This window comes from Lycorma delicatula, chromosome 7 (assembly GCF_047948215.1).
Source record: "Lycorma delicatula isolate Av1 chromosome 7, ASM4794821v1, whole genome shotgun sequence".
NCBI lineage: Eukaryota > Metazoa > Arthropoda > Insecta > Hemiptera > Fulgoridae > Lycorma > Lycorma delicatula.
Window position 1 is genome coordinate 102,380,345 of NC_134461.1, and position 12,375 is coordinate 102,392,719.

Here is a 12,375-nt window from a genome sequence, read left to right on the forward strand (position 1 = left end):
TAATTAATAATTATATATGGTTTTAAAATACCAGAATATTCACGAAGCGTTTACAAGTTTTATTATTGTTTATTTTTTTAAGGGAGATCTTTGAAGAGGGAGAACTGAAAGTTCTCCACGAGATTAACAAAAACTAGGGAAGAAGGAGATGTTCATTCAACAGCATGGTTGTTATTGATCATTGAAAAATACATCTACATTTAATAAAAAAAAAAAGATAGAATACAAAAATTGTGTGTAGTTAATATCTGCTGCTATAATGAGAGAAGGAAAAATTAATGATAAAGATTTAAGAAGAAATGAAGAAAAAGATGAAAGTGTAATAGCACGGTAAAGAGTAGAGCTTGAAGAAAATAGAGAAGCAATCTAGTCAGTCACATATACTGTTCTTAATTTGCGGGTAAAGTAACACAAAGTTAAGGGACCGCTTTTTGACGTTAATTGAGGTAATCTGTAGAGGAGCCAACGACTCTCCCTCTTTCACCCCGTTTTTCCACCCCACGTGTAGCAGTATGGCAACTAGAACCCTGTTCCGTAGCCGACACAGATTCTCATTTCTATTTGATTCTACTGTTATTACGTCTCTACACTAACAGCACTTCATAATTTTCATATTTTCATGAAAATACTTCCGGGCGTATTATTCACAGTTCCTTCATATTATAATTTTTAATTTAACACTCATATTTTATATATACTCGTGTGTACATGTACATATACATACAAAACTCTTTTATTACCGTCTGTTAATATAAATTTTCATTTTATAATTACATTTTTTGTAAACGTTTTCATTAATTTAATTACTTAATTGCATCGTCGTATTACTCATTCCATCAAGTATCATATTTAATAAACAGAACACGCCTCAAGTACCATTACATGAAATTTCATCACGGTTAAACTACTTCAAAAATAAAGAGTAAGAAAGTACATATAAATATGCATTTATGATACTATAATAAAAAAGTAATATAAATACATATTATTACATGTTTGTAATACTAAAATTAATAACAAAAAATACTGATAAATTTATTAAAACTTTTAATAAGAAAATAATTTTTAATATCAATTAATGAAATCAGTATTACGAAAAAAGATCATAATTTTTTGTTGAAATAATCTAAAATCTGTTCCCTGGAAAGAATAAAAACACTGAAAGAATGAATATATTGAATGTTTATAATTTACTTGAGATATAGTCCGAGACAGAAATTAAATCATCTATTTTCCATTTTATTGTAGGTTACATTATAACAGCTATCGATGGACGAAATGTAATGAACTTTTTTAGATTGAAAAAAAAAAAATGGGAAAATGCGATAACTAACCGCGACTCGAACGAAATGCAACCAGAACCTCGAATGAAAGGCAGAGATGCTACCATTCTGCCACGGAGAACGGCAAAGTTTATTAACGACAACTGGAATGCATCATTATGTTTTCCCTCAAAACCCTAGTTTAATTCACCGTACAAATCTTATATTTGGATGAGTCTATAGTTAACCGTCTATCTAACAATATGATCTAGATATACTGAGTCTGTAGTTATTGCACCTTCTTTTCTGTCTCCGGGAAGTTATTTCAGTGGATGAATAATTAAAGGGTGAAGAAACAAATTGTGTAATGTCAGTTATTAAAAACTGAGGTCAATATATAGCTTCAAAGAGGAGGTTGGTTCAGTTGTTGTATTATAGTGATCTTATATCAAATCAAAAGTACCACAAATATCAACATATTTTCGAAGTTTATATTATTGATATTAAGGACGCGTTCTTTTACTTTAACATTGTACTCGATTGTCTCAATTCTTAACTGTACCATGATTTCTCACCCTACTCAGCCCATAATAGAAAGTATCTAACCAATCATACAAATATTAAGAAAAAATAATCTAACAGTGCCGTAAGTCCATCACCAGTAAAAACCTATAGAGTTCAATTCTGGGTCTTTTGTTCTGGAATTTGGTGTTCATTGTCTGCATCAAATTTCAAATAAGGTCCAAACTTTTCCACACGATGAATGACTCCGTTGCATGAAACTCACATCTCTACTTACAGATTATGGAGAATTGATTTAGACATCACGAAGGGCCGCATAGACTGAAAATCTTAAAAAATGTCATATCGAGAAGCAGTATATGTTTCAAAAGGATATGGTAAAATTAAACTTTAGTATGAATTTCCTAACTAAATTTCAAAGGGCTGCAATTAGTTGAAACAAAGCGTAATTAACTATGCGTAATAAATTTATACTTAATAATATTTCAGTCAGATTGTGATGCAAAATTGAGAAAAAACACATCAGATTTAAGATTGTCATCAGACGGCCTTCAAATGTAGTACGAGAAAATCTAGACTGGCTTAGAGCTCAAATCACGGTCCTTCTCGAACATGGTTTGAGTTGAACTGAAAAGGGCCTTATTCTAAATTTAGGAACTGCCCAGCTTAAGTTACTTATAGTAGGCATTTATATATTTAAACTATCTTCCTATTACGTACCGTCGTTTGTAAATAACTGCAATGATGAAGTTGTGAGATAGTAATATAAATTATGAAGATAAAAAAAGGAAGTGGAATCTGATAATGTTAATTTTGTTTAAATATCAGTTTGGATACGTAAATTTAGCTGAAGCCATTGCGACCTAAAATTCATTCCGATATCCTAAACCGCCCTGAAGAATAATGAACATGCTATCACTCTTAACTGGATAACAAAAAGATTGATTCGCCTAATGGAACTGCGACTGGATCTCTATCATCTAAGAGTGATAGAAGCTCAGGTTCTGAAAAATTATGGCATTCGAACATTTCATCTGACATTGGATGAATGTTCGTAATTGATTAGGGAAGATCAAGTTGTATCAACTGCTTTGCTCTTTACAGTATCATTCAGGAGCTTCCAGGTCAGAGGTTCTTGCCCTTGACCTTTTTCTTAGCCCTTTCGGAGCTTTTGATTAATAATATTCTTTACAGTGAGAGCTGGATTATCGGTTGGTCGAATTATCGGCTACTTGCAATAAGGGAATTTCTCGATAAAAATGAATCAATCAATTGTTATTGTTAATGAATCATTCAAACGTTTCTATCTTTGCGATAGTGGATATTGTCACGATCTAATTTAGTTACCTATTGACTTACTGGCAAAAGCGATTAAGTGGTTGAAGATATAGCTCTGGTAGGTGTAACCCAACCAGGCTAACCAACAAAATTATTTTCAGAACATATTTATAAAAATTAATTACAAAACATTTTACGCTGAGAGTGTATATCATACGTATTTATTTCTGAGTTACTTACATGGTACATACCACTAGGACTGCAATGAATAATAATAGATTTTATTAAACATTCTGTGTAGTATTACGTCTTACTATTCTTCTTATACAAAGTGTATCACAAAGTTCTCCTGGGAAAACTTTAATTACCTATTCTGCAAGCAAAAATAATGGAAACGTTTATATAAACATGTCCCAAAATACTTCGTTTGCAAGTTACGGCTAGTGAAAGAATTCGCTAGGATTTAAGCTACCCCAATGAAATGATGTCGTACTGAATTTTTTAGGATTAATTAAGGGACAGACCGACCCTTTTTTTTTTACATTAAATAAGTACTTTTCTGACAGTTATAATAATGTACTGTTTCTAAATAAAATTCAAATTTTTCTAACTTTTCTTTGTTTTACTCAACTATCTTACATCATTTTGTTCATTTTCTAAATTTTGTTTAAAAACGTTTATGTGATTATTACCCAATTAACAACGTTGAAAGTCAAACATAAAAAACAGAATTTTTACCCCAATTGGTTGGATTTCACCCAAGATTTCTCAAAAACTACTGCAGACAGGGTTCTGAAACACATTTTATTCGATTTTTAGATCAAAAACCATCAGAAATCACTTATTCTGACCCTTAATTAACGTTTTTAAAACTTCAGTACGACTTCGTTTCAGCGGGATAGCTGAAATCCTGAGCAAAATCTTTCACTATCCGTAACTCGCAAATGAAGCATTTAAGGTTTTATGTTAATATGAACATTTTCCATTACTTACACGAGTAGAATAGGTTATGAAAGTCCCGGGAGAACTTCGTAATACACTCTGCATAACCAGTTTTTTCCTTTTGGAAAATAAAATATGAAGAACGTTTCGCCTGTTGATATAGAATAAATAAAGCATTACTACATTCTTAAAATAAAAAATTTGATGTGGACACAAAATGACTTCATTGTACGCCTATTAAATTACATATAACATTTTTTTACTATCAGAGGTTAATAATTATTAATAAATCAATACATCTAAATTAAAAAAAATAAGAAGAAAAACAGGTCTGATTCTAACTGATGTGCCTTTCCCTTATAAGATCCAAATATTTCATTAACTAAAATTTCATTTGGCTATAACTCTAGAACCAATGAAAATAAGTAGCACTTATGATATACCGTTAAAAGGCTCTCAATGAGGGCTTATTATTGTAGTTTAAAAAAATTCCAAAATCCAAAGGTTTTTGGATTTTCAGCTTTTTTGGATACTTTTGGTTCAGTCGATTGCAGTCGAAAGGGGAGATGCACAAGTAGATGTTACAACAGTTCTAAATCCAAAATTTGAACATCCTACAGCTAATCGTTTTTGAGTTATGTAGGATACGTACACACATACGTACAGATGTCATGCCGAAACTAGTCAAAACGGATTCAGGAATGGTAAAAATGGATATTTCCGTTGAAATCTGAAAACAGAAATTTTTCGCGATCACAATACTTTCTTTAATTCGTACTAGCAAATAAAAAGATAAAAATGTAAAGAAATGTTTCATACATATATATATATATATATATATATATATATATATGTATGCGGTTTACCTTACCGCTGGAGATATAGAGTATATAGGAAATCTTATATTTGAGTTCTACGTCTAAAAAACCTTACGTAATATATTTATATAAGTGTACAGAGAAATAAAGGGGAGGGGCATTTGTTATCAATCCTGGTTGAATATGACGCTCTCAAGATGATAAACAGTGGGTTAGAGGGTGAGTTATGTCGGTTGTTTATTCTGCAGCAGGATTTATAGGTAGCATTACGGACTCGGAACAAAGTCAAACGAAGGTATCCATCACTGGACAACCCTAACATGCTTACGGTCGTTCAGTTTACTCTCACTCAAGGTAATAAGACCTCGTTTACAGATCTAACAGAGATTAAACGTATGTATATACATTACAACCCTAACTTAATATGTCCAGTCTCCTATGGTAACTTTATGAATACAAATCCAATACGATAGTCTTATATTTAAAAATAGTAGAATAAAACAAATGCTAGATTTTAGATCACTAATTTAATATTTTAATTTATGTTTTTATTTGGAAGAAATCATAGATTTAAAAACAATGAAATTTTCAGTCTATATATATATTTTTTTTGATTTGGTTTCTTAATCAAAATTATGACCGTAATTAAACATTTTAACCGTTTATAACGTAAAAGGAAAATTTATTTATTAGAAAAAAATAAATGAAACGAACGAAGATTGTATTTTGTTTTAATTTTTTTTTTTTTCCAAATAAAGGTAAGAGATTATAAATATCACTAAAATAGTTGTTAATACCATGTAGATCGAACAAAATATTTTTGTTTTTATTTACACAAAAGTTACAATTACAAATATACATTTATTTTGAACTCGTTGTCTCATAGCACCACACATTAGGCTTGCAAATACAATATCTTCATCTGATATTTCTTTATCCTTCCTTCCCAATACTTTCTCATTCTAAGAGCTTACGGTTCTTTCTTTCTTCACTTCATTTTAAATTCGAATCTGTTTTCTCTTCAACCTGATGATCCTTTATTCCTTTTATCAGATCTCTATAATCACTATTATTTTCTACATCTCAATTTTTTTTTATTAAATTCTGAATCTGTTGATACAATATCATTACATTTCTGGCCTTTCAATAATATAATGTTCCATCAGACATTATTCTCCGATTATAGAAACATGCCTGATTAAAGAACTGAGTGATTAATCAGTTCTTTAATGAGCCGTTGTCATCCTGAAGACTGCCACAGATTTACTTTCGAGAGTTGTCAGGAATTACATTCTCGCCATTAATTGTGCTGTATAATATTTACCATTTGAGTAATAGGTAATTCAGGAACTTTCCTTTAATCGTTTGTTTTATTCTCCATTTACTCTAATCGTTCTAAAATCTTCCTCAAAATTTCCTTTCTTTCTTTTCAATTACCTCAATTTCACACTTTTTTCTTTTTGGTAAACATTCTATAAAATACAATGTTTTTTGTTAATCAAGTTTCATAATATGTTATCTTGGTACTGATGTACCAAGAAAGGCATAAAAGATATGATAATTTTAATTTATTATTTTTTATAAATGACATCGGGCATAATATACGGGTAAATCAAATAAAAACGGGATTTTTGTTCCTAAGCGTCTACGGTTGGTAGAACTGGGCTCGCGCTTCTAGCATGCTTGGGAGGGGTCATTAGGAGTGGGGATACCCGGCCATTTCACACTCTCAACCAGTTACCAATCAGTTACGCTCACGATGTCGGAGCAACAGATGCAAAGCTCCACTGCGCAACGGCATAATGTTAAAATTTCTTCCTCGTGAAGGAGTTCAAGAGACAGAAATTTTCCGGAGATTGACTGCACAGTTCAGGTAACAAACATTGTTAAGGACTTGTGCGTTTGCCTGGCTTAAAGAGTTCAAGGAAGGACGAGAACGAGTGGAAAGTCAGGAACACGATCGCCGTCCTCGGACCAGCATTACAAACGAAAACGATTGACGGATGAGAGTATCGGGAATTGCAGAACAGGTCGGAATAAGTTATGGGAGTTGTCAAGCGATCATCACAAACGACCTACAGTTCGGTAAAGCGTGTACCAGACGGGTCCCTCGATTTTTGATCGCAGATCAGGAGTTGAGACGTTTGGAGGTCTGTCAGAGGCTTAGAGCATGGTTTGCGAAAGAAGGTGATACATACATTTTTGAGTCAATCGTCAACTGTGACGAAACGTGAGTCTACCACTACACTCCTCAGTTGAAACAAGCCAGTATGGAGTGGCGAAGGAGAGGGGAGGCAGCTCCAGTGAAAGCCAAGCCTCGACTGTCAGTTGGCAAGGTTCTTTCAACCGTTTTTTTTTTTTTTTTTTATGACCGGCGAGGCATTTTGCTCATTGATTTTTTACATGAACGACGCATCGATCAATACTGCTTACGACTGCGAGCTGTTGTACGTGGTGAGGGATGTATATTGCCGCAAAAGACGAGACCAACCGATTTGAAAGGCCATTCTCCTCTACAACGCCAGGTCCCATACTGCAGCTCTAACGGTCTCTCAAAACTAGAAGAAATGCACTTGACTTAACTTGATCATCCTCCCTACAGTCCGGACCTACCACCCTGCGATTTTCATTTGTTTGGGCTGCTTAAAGAAGCTCTAGGAGGGCAAAGATTTGAAGATGACGAGGGCGTGGCGGGATTTGTGCGCAATTGGCTCCATTACATTCATATGTAATGGAATTTAGTAAAATCCTTTTACATGAAAATCTAATTTCATTTAAAAGAAAAATTACAAAGATATTTCTGGCTAATGATTACCGATATGTGAATTTCTCATAATCATCTTTCTTTTTCTGCTTATAACATTATTTAAATTTGAATTATTATTATTTTTCTTAAATTAATCATTTGAAATTAGTATATAATTTATGAATAGGTCGAGTAGCCTGTACTTTTTTGATTTTATATTTAATTTAAATTAGGTCAATTTTTTAATATACTGTTTGATTTGACTGCCTACAATTTGTGTAGGTTGTTGATTTTTTTTTTTTAAATATTGAAATCAATAGTTAATTAGTTTTTGTAAGTTCCCAAATCCCGATAGAATAGTGTAGTACATACAAGTTTTTTATGTTACTATTCTGCTGCACTTCTTACAATTAGCCTAGGTCTTCCCCAATTCCACGTTAGTAGATTAGGTATCTTCATGGTGGTGGTAGATAGCTATAGTGTAAAAGGAGCCGTTATAAAAATTCATTATTTATTATTATATAAGTGCTAAATGCCATAAAGAAATGGGTATATGCTACCTGATATAAAGAAAATAATCATCGAAAATGATATAGTACTTCCCAATAATATAAAGCCTTCCATGCCAGGGTTATTAAGGAATGTGAAGAGTAAAATAGTTTTCTATTGCCTTCTTCAGCGAGTCGAATGTATTTTTTAATATCAATATACAAAGAATACCAAAGTACAATTGATATTGATTCTTAATTGACATTAATACTCTTACGTAATCACTTCAATAACATTAAATAATTTCTACTTAAATATTATGTTATACATAAATTTATGGTACAAAATTTTTTCTCAATAATTTTTTCAAAGAAAATCGTTCTTTTGCTCTTTTATTTATAAGATTTAAAATAAATTTTTATTACTCTTTTTGATATGGAAACAGCGTTTACTTCCTACCATTTTAATTTTTTGTTACTTATATAACTAGCTGAAATCAATTTCTTGATACATAATCCATAAAAATCAGTTTCACCATTCTGAAGTTATTAAAATACAAATAAGAATACCAACAATAACAGATGTTTTAATAAAAATGTTCAGTTCCAACGAATAAAAATAGTTCTTCATAAAATTTAGCCCAAATACACATGCTTGTGTATATAACGTACCTCAGTAACAGATTTTTATAACAAGTAATCGAATAAGAGGTTTACAGGAGTACCTCGAATTGGTTATCATTTGTTTCAAAATAGTCAATTACAATCGGACTATCCAAATGGAAGAGGTACTCATTTTAACTGACAGGAGAATTGAAGGTAGTGGTCAGGCTTGGTGACGTGGACAAATTATCATCCATTCCACTCCATTAATACTCACATCAGTTAATGATGATCTATTCCATTCAATATAAATAATGAGAATCTATTTTAATTTAGTTAGAATAAATAACTAAAAAATAACGAAAGAACCAATGGGTTTTATAAAAAAAAACTTTGTACTTTCAAAATGTAACTATGGTAAATCAATAGAAAAGATCTACCGCTTAGATAATACGTAGTTTGTGATATGTTTAAGGTTATCATATTGATATAAAAGCATATTAAATTAAAATATAGTTTTTCAAGAATATTTGGAAGTTTTGAATATATTTAAACTATTTGTCACTGGATAATAAAATAAACCTTTTTTCATAACTATTGTTTAATACTGAAGCTAAGTTAATGAAATATTACAAGCTTTTTAAAGCTGTTTATTATATATGGTTAAAAGAAACGAATTATAACCACTCTTTATAAATAATAACTGAAGAAGTATTAAGGAATTTTAAAAATATTACTTTTATTTAAAAAATTAACGAAAATTAGAATTAAGCACTTAAAAATTAATTTTTCAGACCAAAAAAGTAATATAACTCCCCCTTTTTTTAACATTATTGATGTCATCCTTTACTAGTAACATATATTGTTTTACCTTTATTGTTTCCTTTTGTAAAAAAACTGGTTTTTAATGACGATATACATAACAATTAAAGAAATAAATGTAGAAAAATTGTTATTTAATCATGATAATGAAACTGATGTTGCTTTTCAACATTATCCCCGGCTACATTTAGGTAATTCTACAATCTTTCGGTGAACTTTCTTATTCCAGTAGTAAAAAATTGTTCACCTTGGTCTCTGAGTTATTTTTGTACTGCAATCTTGACCCGCATATTGTTTAATTCGGTGCCATGTAAAAACCGTTTGAGAGGACAAAACAGTCAATATTTGATGGCGTGAGGTCGAGACTCTAAGGTAGATTTGACCTTATCTCCTACCTTACTTTCGAATAGCTTCCCGCCTCATTGAGCCGGATTCGCGACTAAGCATAAACTCAGCTCCTAGGGGTACCAACGCCTCAAACTACCTCGGAAGGGCACAAGGCCCCGTCCAGGCAGCCGAGACTCGGTCTTCCTTGCTTGCCATGCCTCAAATGAGCGGATCCCAAAGGGTTCCCCTCACCGGGACTCCGGTCTTAACGCCTCGCCTGTAACGAGGAATCCCAAAGGGATCCTCCGCCGGAACTACAGTCTTACTTTCCCTCCAACGGCGCTGGAAGATAGTCCCCACCCGATCATCAAAGATGAGACGCCGCAGCCTCCCACGCCTCCCGGATGAGGCTGTCCCTTGCAGATACCGCACCGCAGCTGTGTACATATCTTTTGAGCGGTACGGAAGTGGACATGATGATGGATCCTTTTCAGAAAAAACACTACGATATTTCCTCCTTAATTTCCTCCTTTTTTGCGGGTTTCACTTTATTTTCTTTAGCATGTCATAATAGCCCACCGGGCTGATCTACTGATGAACTCGTCATCGCAAACCACCTGATTTTGAAGTGAGAGTTCTAAAGTTCAAATCCTAGTAAACCTGAGACTGTACAAAACTACACTTCATTTACATTCTTACATGTCATTCTCATTCATCCTCTAAAGGAATACCTTACGGTGGTTCCGGAGGCTAAACAGAAAAAGAGAGAGCTTATCATAATAGTACTTGCTGCAGATTTTACGTTATTTCAAGAATATATAGTAATTTGAGTCTTTATAATCCCAAAACTTCGTAAACATATTTTTACCTGCTGACGAATAGATTTAGAATTTTTCCTGGGTGGGGAACTCGGATGTTTCCATACCACACACTGACGTTTTGGATTTTGGTTCAATATGATGAATTCAAATTTCATTTAAGCTATTATTCGATTTATAAAAGCACTAATTTCCTATTAAAACTTTTAAAGTCCTGTAAAAATATAAATTCCGGTGATTTCATAATTTTGAGTCGACTATCTCGAACCCACCTTGAACACGATTATGCGGTAATAGAGCTTACCGTGAATGGACATTTTTGATACTCGCACTAAAAATTTCAGCAGTTCTTCCATGATATACGCTTCAAACGGAGCCGAGATTTCTAAATAAACAAAAGAGGTTTCAATAATAGAAATTATTTTCCGACAACTGATATTTCCTTTGTCGAACTTGGTCGTAGACAATTTCAGTTTTTTCCATTTAATACCTTTTCCGCTGTTTCTATTTATCCCTTAAATTATTGAACGATCCTCATATTTTTCCTTAAAATATTATTTAATGCTTCCCCTAATGACATAACATTTTTAATGCTGAATTTTGTTGTTTCTGAGAATATTTTAAAATGCAGAAACCGTAACAGTTGTGGATGATCTAATACGTATCAAAAGCACTTCTGGAAACGGTATACCCATTCTTAAAAATAACCTGCATTTAATACATGTTTATTTCAAATGTTTCCTTCTTTGAAACATTTGAATTAACTCTTTCTTTGGAAAAGGTTTCCTTCTTCGTTGAGCTATATCCGGTTGGACATCCGAATTCAAAGGTCATCTGAAAGTAGCCTTGCAATATCAGCATTCTGTTACGAGAGGGAATTCCGGTGTAGGAACAATTATCAATAACATTAATTTTACAGAATGAATTTCTGATTAGCGAATTTGTACCTCAAATGTTTTTAAATGTGTCACAGCAAAAAAAAAAATATTGGGACAGATGTGAATGTAAAATAACAAATTAATCTATTTGTATGAAAAATACATTATTTATTTATATTGGTAACACCAGGGTAATGTCTAATTACTGTCATTCTACTTCCTTTTTTTAAATTATTAGTTTTTCGGAGTGTGAAAAATTTCGAATCAATAACCTTCTGGATGTAAGGTAAGTAAACTAACACTTCTCCTCGGTGTGACATAAGTAATAATCCAGAGTATTACCGATTTTTATAATTCGCTACTAAGTTAGGGTAGTTATAAGGAAGCTGATTTCTAGATTAGTTGATCTCGGATTCGATTACCGGCAAAAATGTTGAAATTTTTTAGTCTCTCATTCATTTACTTTATCTTCCTCATTAAAATACACGTAAAATTATGTCAGAGGTGGTAATAATAATAACAGTAATCATAAAACAAAATAAAACAATTAATTTTAAATGTTCCAATCCCACTCAGCTGAGAAAAACAAAAAAAAATAAATAATACATGTATTTAAAGATACTCACGATTGAAATACCGTCACGCAAAAATGAAAATCACCAAGTATTAAAAAAAAAGTAATAACAGTAATAGTACAATGTGCTCATTACAAAGTTAAGATTTTATATTCAGTTCACGTACTTTACGAATTTGGAGGTTGATGTACAAAAATTATACATACAGGGAAACGAAAAGCACGTGTGCGTACAGTACACATACGTTGTAAGAAAAATAAGGGTTCTTTCGTAGCTTACCGTACATTCGAATGTGG

General features: G+C 32.2%; 1 long non-coding RNA gene across 1 annotated transcript in view; it reads right to left on the reverse strand.

Annotated features, from left to right (window-relative positions):
- Positions 1 to 12,375, reverse strand: part of LOC142327469 (uncharacterized) — a 212,525-nt gene that overhangs the window by 79,365 nt on the left and 120,785 nt on the right. The gene's annotated exons all lie outside the window — the stretch shown is intronic.